Below are 13,160 nucleotides of genomic sequence, written 5' to 3' on the forward strand. Positions count from 1 at the left end.
TATCATAAAGCAAATGCAGGCAGGGTGAGATCACAGTACCATAGGATGGGGTGAAATTAAAATTACTAATGAAGTTTTGGGCATGCATTGTCATTGATCACATCTTATCAGGAGATGGGGTTTGAGAGCAGACAACAGATCCTACCAAAGTCTATTAGGTGGGAATTTCTTTGTCCTAATAAGCCTGGGAGAGCTACAGGAGACCAGGACTTATTATATCCCTTTGGCTTCTACCGTAAAAGACAGCTACCCCTAAAGGGCCATTTCAGAGGACTACCCTCAGGGGCCATTCTCTTTCACAGGGATGTTCCTTGCTGAGAAAAAGAATTTAGCGATATTTCTCCTATTTGCTTTTGAAAGAAGAGAAATATGGCTCTTTCCCGCCCGGCTCACTGGCGGTCAGAGTTTAAGGTCAGCTCTCTTGTTCCCTGAACATTGCTGTTATCCTGTTCTTTTTTCAAGGTGCCCAGATTGTTCAAACACACATGCTCTACAAAAAATTTGTGCAGTTAACGCAATCATCACAGGGTCCTGAGGCGACATACATCCTCCTCAGCTTGCGAAGATGATAGGATTAAGAGATTAAAGTAAAGACAGGCATAGGAAATCACAAGGGTATTGATTGGGGAAGTGATAAGTGTCCATGAAATCTTCGCAATTTGTGTTATTCTGCCAATGGCTTCAACTGGTCCCTCCGTTCGGGGTCCCTGACTTCCCACAACATCTTATCAATAATAATATTGTATCAATGATCATTTCCTGACTTTCTGGTTATGTAAGAGAATGCCCTTATCTTTAGGAAATAGTAACTGAAGTATTAAGAGGTAAAGCCTAAAAAAATTTAAAAGGCTGGACATGGTGGCTCACATCTGTATTGGAGCACTTTGGGGGGGCCGAGGAGGGAGGATTTCTTGAGGCCAGTTCAAGATTAGCTTAGTCAACATAGTAAGACCCCTTCTTAAAACAAAATAAAACAAAACAAAACAAAAATTTTTTTTGAGACAAAGTCTCACTCTGTGGCCCAGGCTGGAGTGCAGTGGCGTGATCTCGGCAAGCTCTGCCTCCTGGGTTCACGCCGTTCTCCTGCCTCAGTCTCCCAAGTAGCTGGAGCTACAGGTGCCCGCCACCACACCCAGCTAATTTTTTTGTAATTTTAGTAGAGATGGGGTTTCACCATGTTAGCCAGGATGGTCTCAATCTCCTGACCTCATGATCTGCCCACCTCAGCCTTCCAAAATGGTGGGATTACAGGTGTGAGCCACTGCACCCAGCCTTTTTTTATTTTTGAGACAGAGTCTCGCTCTGTTGCCAGGCTGGAGTGCAGTGGCGTGATCTCAGCTCACTGCAACCTCCACCTTCCGGGTCCAAGCGATTCTCCTGCCTCAGCCTCCCGAAAAGCTGGGACTACAGGTGTGTGCCACCATGCCTAGCTAATTTTTGTATTTTTAGTAGAGACAGGGTTTCACCATGTTGGTCAGGCTGGTCTTGAACTCCAGACCTCAAATGATCTGCCCACCTTGGCCTCCCAAAGTGCTGGGATTATAGGCATGAGCCACCGAGCCCAGCCTAATTGATTTTTTTAAGGGGAAAAAAAATTTCCTTCATCACAGAACATTCTGTTTCAGAAAATACTCTAGCACTGATTCCATTCCTGTGGCTTTTGTGCCTTGTCCCCTGGATTCCTCCTGGCAGAGCAGACTGCACAGCAGGTGTGCCCACTCCAGGCCCAAGGTGTGGCCAAAGCACAGCTGGGTTTCTCTTGGGAGCAGTTAGGCATGTGGACTTGAGTGCACCTGTGTGTATGCAAGGCCCTTCATAGTGCCTGACAAATCCAGTGGTGGGGAGAAAAAGAGCCCAGCAATGAGCTGAGGCGTTGGGGCCAGGGGCCAGCTCTCCAACACTGTCACATTAAGATGCAGAATTCTAACCTCCCAAGTACTTGGGAGGTATAACCATTAAGGCAAGAAGACAGACATATATATATATATATATATATATATGTGTGTGTGTGTGTGTGTGTGTGTGTGTGTGTGTGTGTCAAAAACATATATATAGAGAGAGAGAGAGACTGAGTTTCACTCTTGTGGCCCAGGCTGGAGTACAATGGTGCGATCGATCTTGGCTCACTGCAACTTCCGCCTCCCGGGTTCAAGCAATTCTGCCTCAGCCTCCTGAGTAGCTGGGATTACAGGTGCATGACATCTAGCTTGGCTAATTTTTCTATTTTTAGTAGAGGTAGGGTTTCATCACATTGGTCAGTCTGGTCTCAAACTCATGACCTCAGGTGATCAGTCTACTTTGGCCTCCCAAATCGCTGGGATTACAGGCATGAGCCACTGTGCCTGGTCTTTTTTTTTTTTTTTTTTTTAGATGGAGTTTTGCTTTTGTTGCCCAGGCTGAAGTGCAATGGCGTGATCTCGGCCACAGCAACCTCCATCTCCCAGGTTCAAGTGGTTCTCCTGCCTCAGCCTCTTAAGTAGCTGGGATTACAGACATGCGCCACCACGCCCGGCTAATTTTGTATTTTTAGTAGAGATGGGGTTTCTCCATGTTGGTCAGGCTGGTCTCGAACTCCTTACCTCAGGAGATCCACCCTCCTCGGCCTCCCAAATTGCTGGGATTACAGACATGAGCCACAGCATCTGGCCTGACAGACATATTTTATTTAACAGTTTGTTGGCTTAACTGGTAACTTTTAAATATTTTGACATATGGTATGTGGGATCTCCATTTATCCTTCAGTCTCAAGCCCACTATTATTATGGGTGGGTGCTTTACAGCCTGTGAAAGAGTGTAATAACAATTCTCTACTGGAAAACAACCAATCTTTCTGCTGGCTGAACCTGAAAACACTTGTACTATGGAAAACATTTATTTTGCCATTGGGTTGCCTTTAGTACTCACAGGTATGTCATGAGTGGTCACAGTATACCATGAGAGAGACACTCTCCCTGGTTTATTTTCTTTTCCCAGTTTTTACCCATTTCTTCTCCCTTATAAACCCCAGGCTCCAACCTGTTGACATACACCACACAATAAGGGTCCTTGACACAGCAGCCCCTGGTTCCATCCTGGAAGGACGTCAGGCCTGAACATTCAGGTTTATCTGCAGCATCTACAAGCAGAAAACAAACCTTTCTCTTGCTAAAATTGTTTGCCTTTGATGGCATAAATTCTAGGACCTTATGCTAAAAATTTGGGGGTGGAGGGTGTTACATAGGACAGAAAATCCCTTTCTTTCACATTTGGTTATTAAAACTTAAAAACGTTTCATTATCTTTATGCAATTGATGTTTTATAAGTACCTGGTATCAAAAGAGTGAACAGACAACCTGCGGATTGGGAGAAGACATTTGCAAGCTGTGACTCCAACAGGGGACTAATATCCAGAATTTACAAAGGACTCAACAGAAAACCACAAACAATTTATTTTAAAAGTATATAAATAGGCTGGGCGTGGTGGCTCACGCTTGTAATCCCAGCACTTTGGGAGGCCGACGTGGGCAGATCACAAGGTCAGGAGTTCGAGACCAGCCTGGCCAATATGGTGAAACCCCTGTCTCTACTAAAAATACAAAAATTAGCTGGGCATAGTGGTGGGCGCCTGTAGTCCCAGCTACTCGGGAGGCTGAGGCAGGAGAATAGCTTGAACCCAGAAGCTGGAGGTTGCACTGAGCTGAGATGGCGCCACTGCACTCCAACCTGGGCAACAGAACAAGACAAGACTCCATCTATAAATAAAAAACAGATAAATAAATAAATAAATATCAGGGCCCTTTCCTCTCCCTACATAGAGCTGTTTCTCTTTCTCTTCCCTTCTGCCTATTAAACCTCTGCTCCTCAACTCCTTGTGTGTGTCTGTGCCCTAAACTTTCCTGGTGGGAGACGATGAACCCCAGGGTATATGCCCCAGACAACTAGCCACTTCTCAATTATAAGTGGGAGCTAATCCCACCTACTCTGGAGGCTGAGGCAGAAGAATCGTTTGAATCTGGGAAGCAGAGGTTGCAGTGAGCCGAGATCATGCCACTACACTCCAGCCTAGGCTACAGAATGAGACTCCATCTCAAAAACAAAAAACAAAAAAACAAAACAAGTAAGTGGCGGCTAAATAATGTGTATACATGGACATTGAGTGTGGGATACTACACATTGGAGAGTTGGAAGACTGTGAGGATGGGAGGGGGAGGAATGATGAGAAGTTACTTAATGGGTACAAGTGACACTATTTGGGTGACGGTTACATTAAAAGTCCAGAAAATATATCTAGGTAGCAAAACCTCACTTGTATCCCTTGAGTTGGAAAGTTGGAAGACTGGGAGGGTGGGAGAGGCAGGAAGGATAAGAAGTTACTTAATGGGTATAAGTTACACTATTCGGGTGATGGTTATATTAAAAGGCCAGACAATATACCCATGTAGCAAAACCTCACTTGTATCACTTGAGTTTATACAAAAAAAGGAAAGGGGTCTCTCCTTGCAGCGCTGCACGAGAGCAGAGTACAAGGCTGCAGCGCAGGGAGTCACGACGGGACAAACCTTTAGAAAGTTTCTTCCACTCTGACCGAGTATTGGTTGAAAGGAGTACTGCCGAAACTGTAACCAATGGAGGCATCATGCTTCCAGAGAAATCTCAAGGAAAAGTACTGCAAGCAACAGTAGTCGCTATTGGATCGGGTTCTAAAGGAAAGGGGAGAGATTCAACCAGTTAGCATGAAAGTTGAAGATAAAGTTCTTTTCCCAGAATATGGAGGCATCAAAGTAGGTGTAGATGACAGGCTTTTTTTTTTTTTTTTTTTTTGAGGCAATCTCGCTCTGTCACCCAGGCTGGAGCGCAGTGGTGCGATTTCGACTCACTGCAACTTTCGTCTCCCGGTTTCAAGCGATTCTCCTGCCTCAGCCTCACGAGTAGCTGGGATTACAGGCAGCTACCACCACGCCCAGCTAATTGTTTTTGTATTTTTAGTAGAGACAAAAATGTTTGTCTCTACAAAAATGTTTGTTGGCCAGGCTGGTCTTGAACTCCTGACCTCAGGCGATTCACCCGCCTCAGCCTCCCAAAGTGCTAGGATTACAGGCGTGAGCCACTGTACCCAGCCAGGTTATTTCTTATTTAGAGATGGTGACATTCTTTTTTTTTTTTTTTTTTGAGGTGGAGTCTTGCTCTGTCGCCCAGGCTGGAGTGCAGTGGCGCTATCTCGGCTCACTGCAAGCTCCGCCTCCTGGGTTCACGCCATTCTCCTGCCTCAGCCTCCCGAGTAGCTGGGACTACAGGTGCCCACCACCACACCTGGCTAATTTTTTGTATTTTTAGTAGAGATGGGGTTTCACCGTGTTAGCCAGGATTGTCTCGATCTCCTGATCTCATGACCTGCCTGCCTCAGCCTCCCAAAGTGCTGGGATTACAGGCGTGAGCCACCGCGCCGGCCGAGATGGTGACATTCTTGGAAAACATGTAGACTGAAATAAGTCACTACTGAAATGGCATCAATGTGAAGCTGCCTATTCCACTGAAGTTCTGAAATCTTTCATCATGTAAATACTTTCTATATCTCTTATAATAAACTAATGATAACTAACGGAAAAAAAGGAAAAAGTGTGGTGGAAAATAATTGAAAACATACAGAGATTGCAAACTTTTTTTTTTTTAAGAGACAGAGTTTCACTCTGTCGCCCAGGCTGGAGTTTAGTGGTGATCATGACTCACCGCAGCCTTGACCTCCTGAACTCAAGAAACCTCCCAACTCAGCCTCCCAAGTACCTGGGACCACACAGGTGTACACCATCATGCCCAGCTAAGTTGCTTTTATTTTTTGTAGAGATGGGGGGCAGGTCTCTCTATGTTGCCCAGACTGGCCTTGAACCCCTGGGCCTCCTCCCACCTCAGCCTCCCAAAGTGCTGGGATTACAGGCATTAGCCACCATGCCCAACTGTAAGCTTTGTGTGTGTGTGTGTGTGTGTGTGTGTGTGTGTGTGTGTGTGTAGGAGGAGGGTGGGGTGGAGTGGTAGGTGGGACAGAGTCTTGCTCTGTAGCCCGGGCTGGAGTGCAGTGGCATGATCTCAGCTCACTGCAACCTCCGCCTCCCGGGTTCAAGCAATTCTCCTGCTTCAGCCTCCCAAGTAGCTGGGATTACAGGCTCCCATACCCCACTGTTTTGTTTTGTTTTGTTTTGTTTTGTATTTTTAGTAGAGACGGGGGTTTCACTATTTTGGTCAGGCTGGTCTCGAACTCCTGACCTCAGGTGATCCACCTGTCCTCCAACTGTAAGCTTTTTTTTTTTTTTTTTTTTTTGAGATGGAGCAACCTCAGGATCTGGGCTCATCGCAATCTTCACCTCCCAGATTCAAGCGATTCTCCTGCCTTGCCCTCCTCAGTAGCTGGGATTACAGGCATGTACCAGGACGCCTGGCTAATTTTGTGTTTTTAGAAGAGACGGGGTTTCTCCATGTTGGTCAGGCTGGTCTCAAACTCCCAACCTCAGGTGATCTGCCAGTCTCGGCCTCCCAAAGTGTTGAGATTACAGACGTGAGCCACCACGCCTACATTTCTTTAAAATACCTTTTATTGACCGGGCGCGGTGGCTCTCGTCTGTAATCGCAGCACTTAGGGTGGCCGAGGCGGGCAGATCACCAGATCAAGAGATACAGCCCATGCTGGCCAACATGGTGAAACCCCGTCCCTACTGAAAATAGGAAAATTAGCCGGGCATCATGGTGGGTGCCTGTAGTCCCAGCTACTAGGGAGGCTGAGGCAGGAGAATCACTTGAACCCGGGAGGCAGAGGTTGCAGTGAGCCAAGATCGCGCCACTGCACTCCAGCCTGGGTGACAGAGCGAGACTCCGTCTAAAACAAACAAACAAACAAACAAACAAACAAAAGTTATGTTTGTTAGTTTTGTTATTAACTGTAATTTTGGGGCTTTTAAAAGGTAAGGTCGGCCGGGTGCGGTGGCTCAAGCCTGTAATCCCAGCACTTTGGGAGGCCGAGACGGGCGGATCACGAGGTCAGGAGATCGAGACCGTCCTGGCTAACACGGTGAAACCCCGTCTCTACTAAAATACAAAACTAGCCGGGCGAGGTGGCGAGCGCCTATAGTCCCAGCTACTAGGGAGGCTGAGGCAGGAGAATGGCGTAAACCCAGGAGGCAGAGCTTGCAGTGAGCTGAGATCCGGCCACTGCACTCCAGTCCGGGCGACAGAGCCAGACTCCGCCTCAAAAAAAAATAAAATAAAATAAAAAAATAAAAAGGTAAGGTCTGAGTTGGTCATTCACAGAAAGTCTGAAAAGGTTAATTAGAAACAGCTGGAGGCAGGTAATGACCTTAAAACCCTAAACAGCACCCAGAGCAGAAGGTGAGCACCCTCTGGATCACCCCTGGGCATGCAGCAGGCAATGGTCCTCGTGTCAGCTTGGGACTACAGATTCCTTCACCAGCAACTACAGCTACTGTGTGTGGATCCACACCACCCAAGACCGCACCATCCCAGAGACATGTGACCAAAATGGTCAGAGTAAGTGCTCTGAGGCAGGTATTAGGAGAAAGTGTGGAGGTGAAGGAGTTAGACTGCCAAGGAAGATAAGAATGAGGACTATACAATTAGGGCAGAGGAAAAGGGTTTTGGATCAATTTCCGAGGTTTTAGTCATTGCCTAAAGGTGAGCTTTACATTCTGCTTATAGAATGTTGCTTGGTCAAGCTAGATGCTTTGGAATGTTTCAGAATGGAACACATCACAGAGGATAAAACGTTTAAAGGGGGTTGATGTCAATGTCACAAAACAAGACAGAACTGAACAGAGACAAGTGTCTGACCAACCCCCAACGCCCTCAAAAAAAATTAGATTCAGTGATTTGAGAGAACAGATTGAGTCAGTAACACCTAGTAAGTCTTAACAATTGGTGTTTATGGCTGGGCGTGGTGGCTCACGCCTGTAACCTCAGCACTTCAAGAGGCCAAGGTGGGCAGATCACCTGAGGTCGCAAGTTCAAGACCAGCCTGACCAACATGGAGAAACCCCTGTCTCTACTAAAAGTACAAAATTAGCTGGGTGTGGTGGCACATGCCTGTAATCCCAGTTACTGAGGAGGTGAAGCAGGAGAATTGCTTGAACCCAGGAGGTGGAGGTTGCAGTGAGCCAAGATTGCGCCATTGCACTCCAGCCTGGGCAACAAGAGCAAAACTCCATCTCAAACAAAACAAAACAAAACAGCAACAACAATAAAACAAACAAAAAAAATTGGTGTTATATAGTTTAAAACTCCTAAACTCAGCTTGACAGCTGGTATACAGGATCAAAGCAGTGGAGACACTGGATGTCTGAATTTTTTTTTTTTTTTTTTTTTGAGATGGAGTTTTGCTCTGTCGCCCAGGCTGGACTATAGTGGTGCTGATTCTGCAATCTCCCTGCAAGCTCTGCCTCCCGGTTTTAAGTGATTCTTGTGCCTTAGCCTCCCAAGTAGCTGGGACTGCAGGTGCCTGCCACCACGCCTGTCTAATGTTTGTATTTTTAGTAGAGACGAGGTTTCACCATGTTGGCCAGACTGGCCTTGAACTTCTAACCTCAGGTGATCCACCCGCCTCGGCCTCCCAAAGTGCTGAGATTACAGGCGTGAGCCACCACGCTCAGCCTGGATATCTGCATTTAAAGGTAAGTAATATAATGCTTTTTGGCCTGTAATCCCAGCACTTTGGGAGGCTGACGCTGGAGGACTGCTTGAGCTCAGGAGTTGGAGACCAGCCTGAGCAACATAGCAAGGCCTCATCTCTACTAAAAATAATAAATAAATAAATACAAATAAATTTAGCCGAGCGTGGTGGTGCACACCTGTAGTTCCAGCTACTCAGGACGCTGAGGCAGGAGAATCGCTTGAACCCGGGAGGTGGAGGTTGTAGTGAGCGGAGGTCGCCTACCAAAGTGCTGGGATTACCTGTAATCCCGGCTACTTTGGAGGCTGAGGCACGAGAAGCGCTTGAACCGGGAGGTGGAGGTTGCAGCGAGCCGAGATTGTGCCCCTGCACTCCAGCCTGGGTATCGGAGTGAAACTCTGTCTCTATAATCATCATCATCATCATCATCATCATCATCATCAGCTGGGTGCGGGGGCTCGTGCCTGTAATCCCAGCACTTTGAGAAGCCGAGGGAGGCGGATCACCTGAGATCGGCAGTTTGAGACCCACCTGGCCAACGTGGTGAAACTCCGTCTCTACCAAAAATACAAAAATTAGCCGTTGGTGGTGGTGGACACCTGTAATCCCAGGTACTCAGAAGGCTGAGGCAGGAGAACTCCATCTCAAAATAAATAAATAAATAGATAAAGGCAGAGCTAATTTATCTTTTGTGATAGTACATACCTATGTAAAATACTCTGTAGGAAGAGGTGTCCTCTTTGTGTCTTAGTTTACATTCCAAAAGCTTTTCACATTCAAATGGATGTGCTACACTATTCAAAAGATACACATCTCATTTGGTAAATGCATAGAGAAAGCAAACAGCATCTCTAGGGCATGCCAAAACCTCCCAGGTATGTATCAGCTCCATCACTGACTGCTTTGACACTTTATTCTGGCAATTGGAACTTGTATATTTTCTTTTTTTTTTTTTTTTTTTTTTNGACTACAGGCGCCGCCACGTCGCCCGGCTAGTTTTTTGTATTTTTTAGTAGAGACGGGGTTTCACCGTGTTAGCCAGGATGGTCTCGATCTCCTGACCTCGTGATCCGCCCGTCTCGGCCTCCCAAAGTGCTGGGATTACAGGCTTGAGCCACCGCGCCCGGCCTGTATATTTTCATAATAAACAATTTAACTGTTTGTTTCTCAACCACTTAAAGCAAGGTGAAATGGTCTCCTCCCAAAGCTCAAAAATCTAACTGGCAGAAACAAATTTACAGGATTATCTTTTGTTCTGAAACAAAAGGAAGCAGGGCCAACTCTGCAAATAGTGAGGATCTACTATATAAACTATTACAGTTGTGATATCCAGCGAAAATTCTAGAAGAATATTGGATAGGTTTCACATTGCTAAACAGTTGGAATCCTTTTAGTTCCTTAATCAAATCCACTTAGCATCAGATCCTTAGGATATTCAAGGGAATTACCCAAAGGGAACAGAACAACAAAAGTAGACTATTTAAGGTGATACTTAGTGACAGTATCAATTCCTCTAAACTCTTCAAAAATGGATTATTGATTTAAAACATCAGAGACGTATTCTTTTCTGTTCTATGAATATCCAGAAGAGATGAGCAACCTACAACTGGAATAGATAAAAGTTGCTTTTGACAGCAGGTGAACTTGTTAAAAAAAAGATAAAAGTTGCAGTTTTATGAATTTTTTCAAAGGATTTGTGTGTTAAGGTATATACTTTTTAGACTCCAGTAGCCAAAAGATACTTGTATCTGACAGTTAAATGAATTTGCTTTAGAAAAAAAAGTGATAGATCTTCTTCTCTCTCTCTCTCTTTGGCAGAGTCTTGCTCTGTCGCCCAGGCGGATCTCGGTTCACTGCAAGCTCCGCCTCCCAGGTTCATGCCATTCTTCTGCCTCAGCAGCTGAGACTATAGGCGCCAGCCACCACACACGGCTACTTTTTTTTTTTTTTTTTGTATTTTTAGTAGAGACGGGGTTTCACCATGTTAGCCAGGATGGTCTCGATCTCCTGACCTCGTGATCTGCCTGCCTCGGCCTCCCAAAGTGCTGGGATTACAGGTGTGAGCCACCGTGCCTGGCCTGTTCTTTTCTTAACAAGGTCAATTTTTAAAAATGCTGGAAACACAAAGAAAACCACAACAATGTGCAGGTAATCTTTCAGGTACTGCAAGTGGAACGAATGGCTCTCCTAGAGGTTACTTTTCATTGGAATGTATATCCCATTAGGGGTGATACCTCAGCAGAGTAATGTGCTTAGCATCACTCAGGCAGGAATCTCACTGGCCATAAACATTTCAGAAATACACATCTAAGCCAGCCTTGACCAGAAGCCAAGACAATACACTAATCCACTTGGACAGCTGAGAGGGTGAAGTTGGGTCAGAGATAAGCAGCACTGGCTGAATGCTCATAGCTCACCTACAACCTGACAAGCCCAGGCATGGGGGTGTGCAGTTGGCACAGGTGGTCTTGTTGAGCTGGCTGAAGGCTTAACAACCCCATGATCCAAACTCTGTTACTGTAACTACACTTATCCCTGACACTTCATATTTGCCAAAAAGAATAAATTTTCTAAATTCATGCATAATGGCAGAAATAAAATCCTCAGTGCTTTAAAATAATGTTAAGTTTCCTCTGGGTTTTCTTTTCTATTTATTTATTTATTGCCATGATCTTCATGAATATATGGGTTTTCTTTCTTTCTTTCTTTCTTTCTTTCTTTCTTTCTTTCTTTCTTTCTCTTTTTATTTTTTATTTTTTATTTTTTTTGAGACAGAGTCTCGCTCTGTCACCCAGCCTGGAGTGCAGTGGTACAATCTTGGCTCACTGCAACCTCTGCCTCCGAGGTTCAAGCAATTCTCCTGTCTCTGCCTCCTGAGTTGCTGGAAATACAGACACACGCCACCACGCCTGGCTAATTTTTGTATTTTTAGTAGAGACAGAGTTTCACGATGTTGGCTAGGCTGGTCTCGAACTCTTGACCTCAGGTGATCTACCCGCCTCGGCCTCCCAAAGTGCTGGAATTACAGGCATGAGCCACCGCACCTGGTCCACATGGGTTTTCATTTCATTTATTCAGTAAGTATTTATTTAGTGCCTCCTATGTGTCAGAGTTTTCCTTATGGTTAAGCCAAACAGGGAAGAGAGCTGCTAACACTGGCCATATTTGATTTCCTTTCAAGTGAATAAATTCCCAAAGGAGTTGGCAGTTTAGAGTTGATGTTTTTTTGTGGCAGCTGCCAGCGGCAAGGGAACAAAAGTATTATAGCCCACTGGTGAAAGACAGAAGTAACTGCTTGGGTTCAGGAAAAGATGCAAGTTTATGGACCAACAACATTAAAAAGCCAAAATTATTTAACCAGTTATGCAATATTTTTAGGTATAAAGTAACACGAAATTATAATTTAGATAGAACACTTTTGTGCTGTCAAAATAGTAATGCAGCTGGGCACAGTGGCTCACGCCTGTAATCCCAGCACTTTGAGAGGCTGAGATGAGCAGATCACTTGAGGTCAGGAGTTTGAGACCAACCTGGCCAACATGGTGAAACCCTGTCTCTACCAAAAATACAAAAAATTAGCTGGGCATGGTGGTGCGTGCCTGTAATCCCAGATACTTGGGAGGCTGAGGCAGGAGGACTGCTTGAACCCAGGAGGCACAGGTTGCAGTGAGCCAAGATCGTGCCATTGCACTACAGCCAGGGCAACAAGAGTGAAACTCCATCTCAAAACACACACACACACACAAACAAAATAGTAATGGATTTGAAAATTCAAATATTATGATTATTAAATAGTTTAATACCTTCTATTTACTCTTTATCTCTAGTGTAGCAGCCAGCATGCTTTCTGTTAGAAATGACAGAAACTCAAAATAGTCTGAGCATAAAAGAGTTCACTGGCTTATGTAACTGGTAAATTCAGGGTGTGACTGGTTTCAGGATGACAGATACAGGTTCTCAAATGAGCTTCTTGGGTCTTTCAGCTTAGTTTTTTTCATTGTTCTGGACTTACTCTCTTCTCTGTAGGTGGGCTTTTTCCACCTGGCGGGGAATTATGAGATAATATTCCTCAGTTAACATCTGTCCCACCTCCATAATGCAAAAAGCAAAGCACTTTCTCCTCCATATCCAAATGTAAATCCTGGGCAAAACTCTAATTGCCCTGACTTGGGATGCATGCCCCTGTCTGGAACACTTGCTAAAGCCAGATAAATAAGACATTAGAATGTCTGGAATACTATGTGCCCACTACAGAGCAGGGTCCTGATTTAGAAAACCCATCAGGACCACATGATTGCATAGCTGTGGGACAGAAGCAGCTCCTCAAAGAAAGAAGAGCTTTGTGAACAAAGGCAAAAGACACTGCCCTTACTTTATTTTTATTTTTATTTATTTATTTATTTATTTATTTATTTATTTAGAGACGGAGTCTCGCTCTGTCACCCAGGCTGGAGTGCAGTGGCCGGATCTCCACTCACTGCAAGCTCCGCCTCCCGGGTTCCCGCCATTCTCC

General features: G+C 45.2%; 1 pseudogene; it reads left to right on the top strand.

Moving 5' to 3' along the window:
* LOC108537691 (10 kDa heat shock protein, mitochondrial pseudogene) overlaps positions 1 to 5,463 on the top strand; it is a 7,352-nt pseudogene extending 1,889 nt beyond the window's left edge.
* The last annotated feature ends 7,697 nt before the right edge of the window (positions 5,464 to 13,160 follow it).

This window comes from Rhinopithecus bieti, unplaced genomic scaffold (genome assembly GCF_001698545.2).
Source record: "Rhinopithecus bieti isolate Rb0 unplaced genomic scaffold, ASM169854v2 scaffold_14215, whole genome shotgun sequence".
In the NCBI taxonomy this organism is placed as follows: Eukaryota; Metazoa; Chordata; class Mammalia; order Primates; family Cercopithecidae; genus Rhinopithecus; species Rhinopithecus bieti.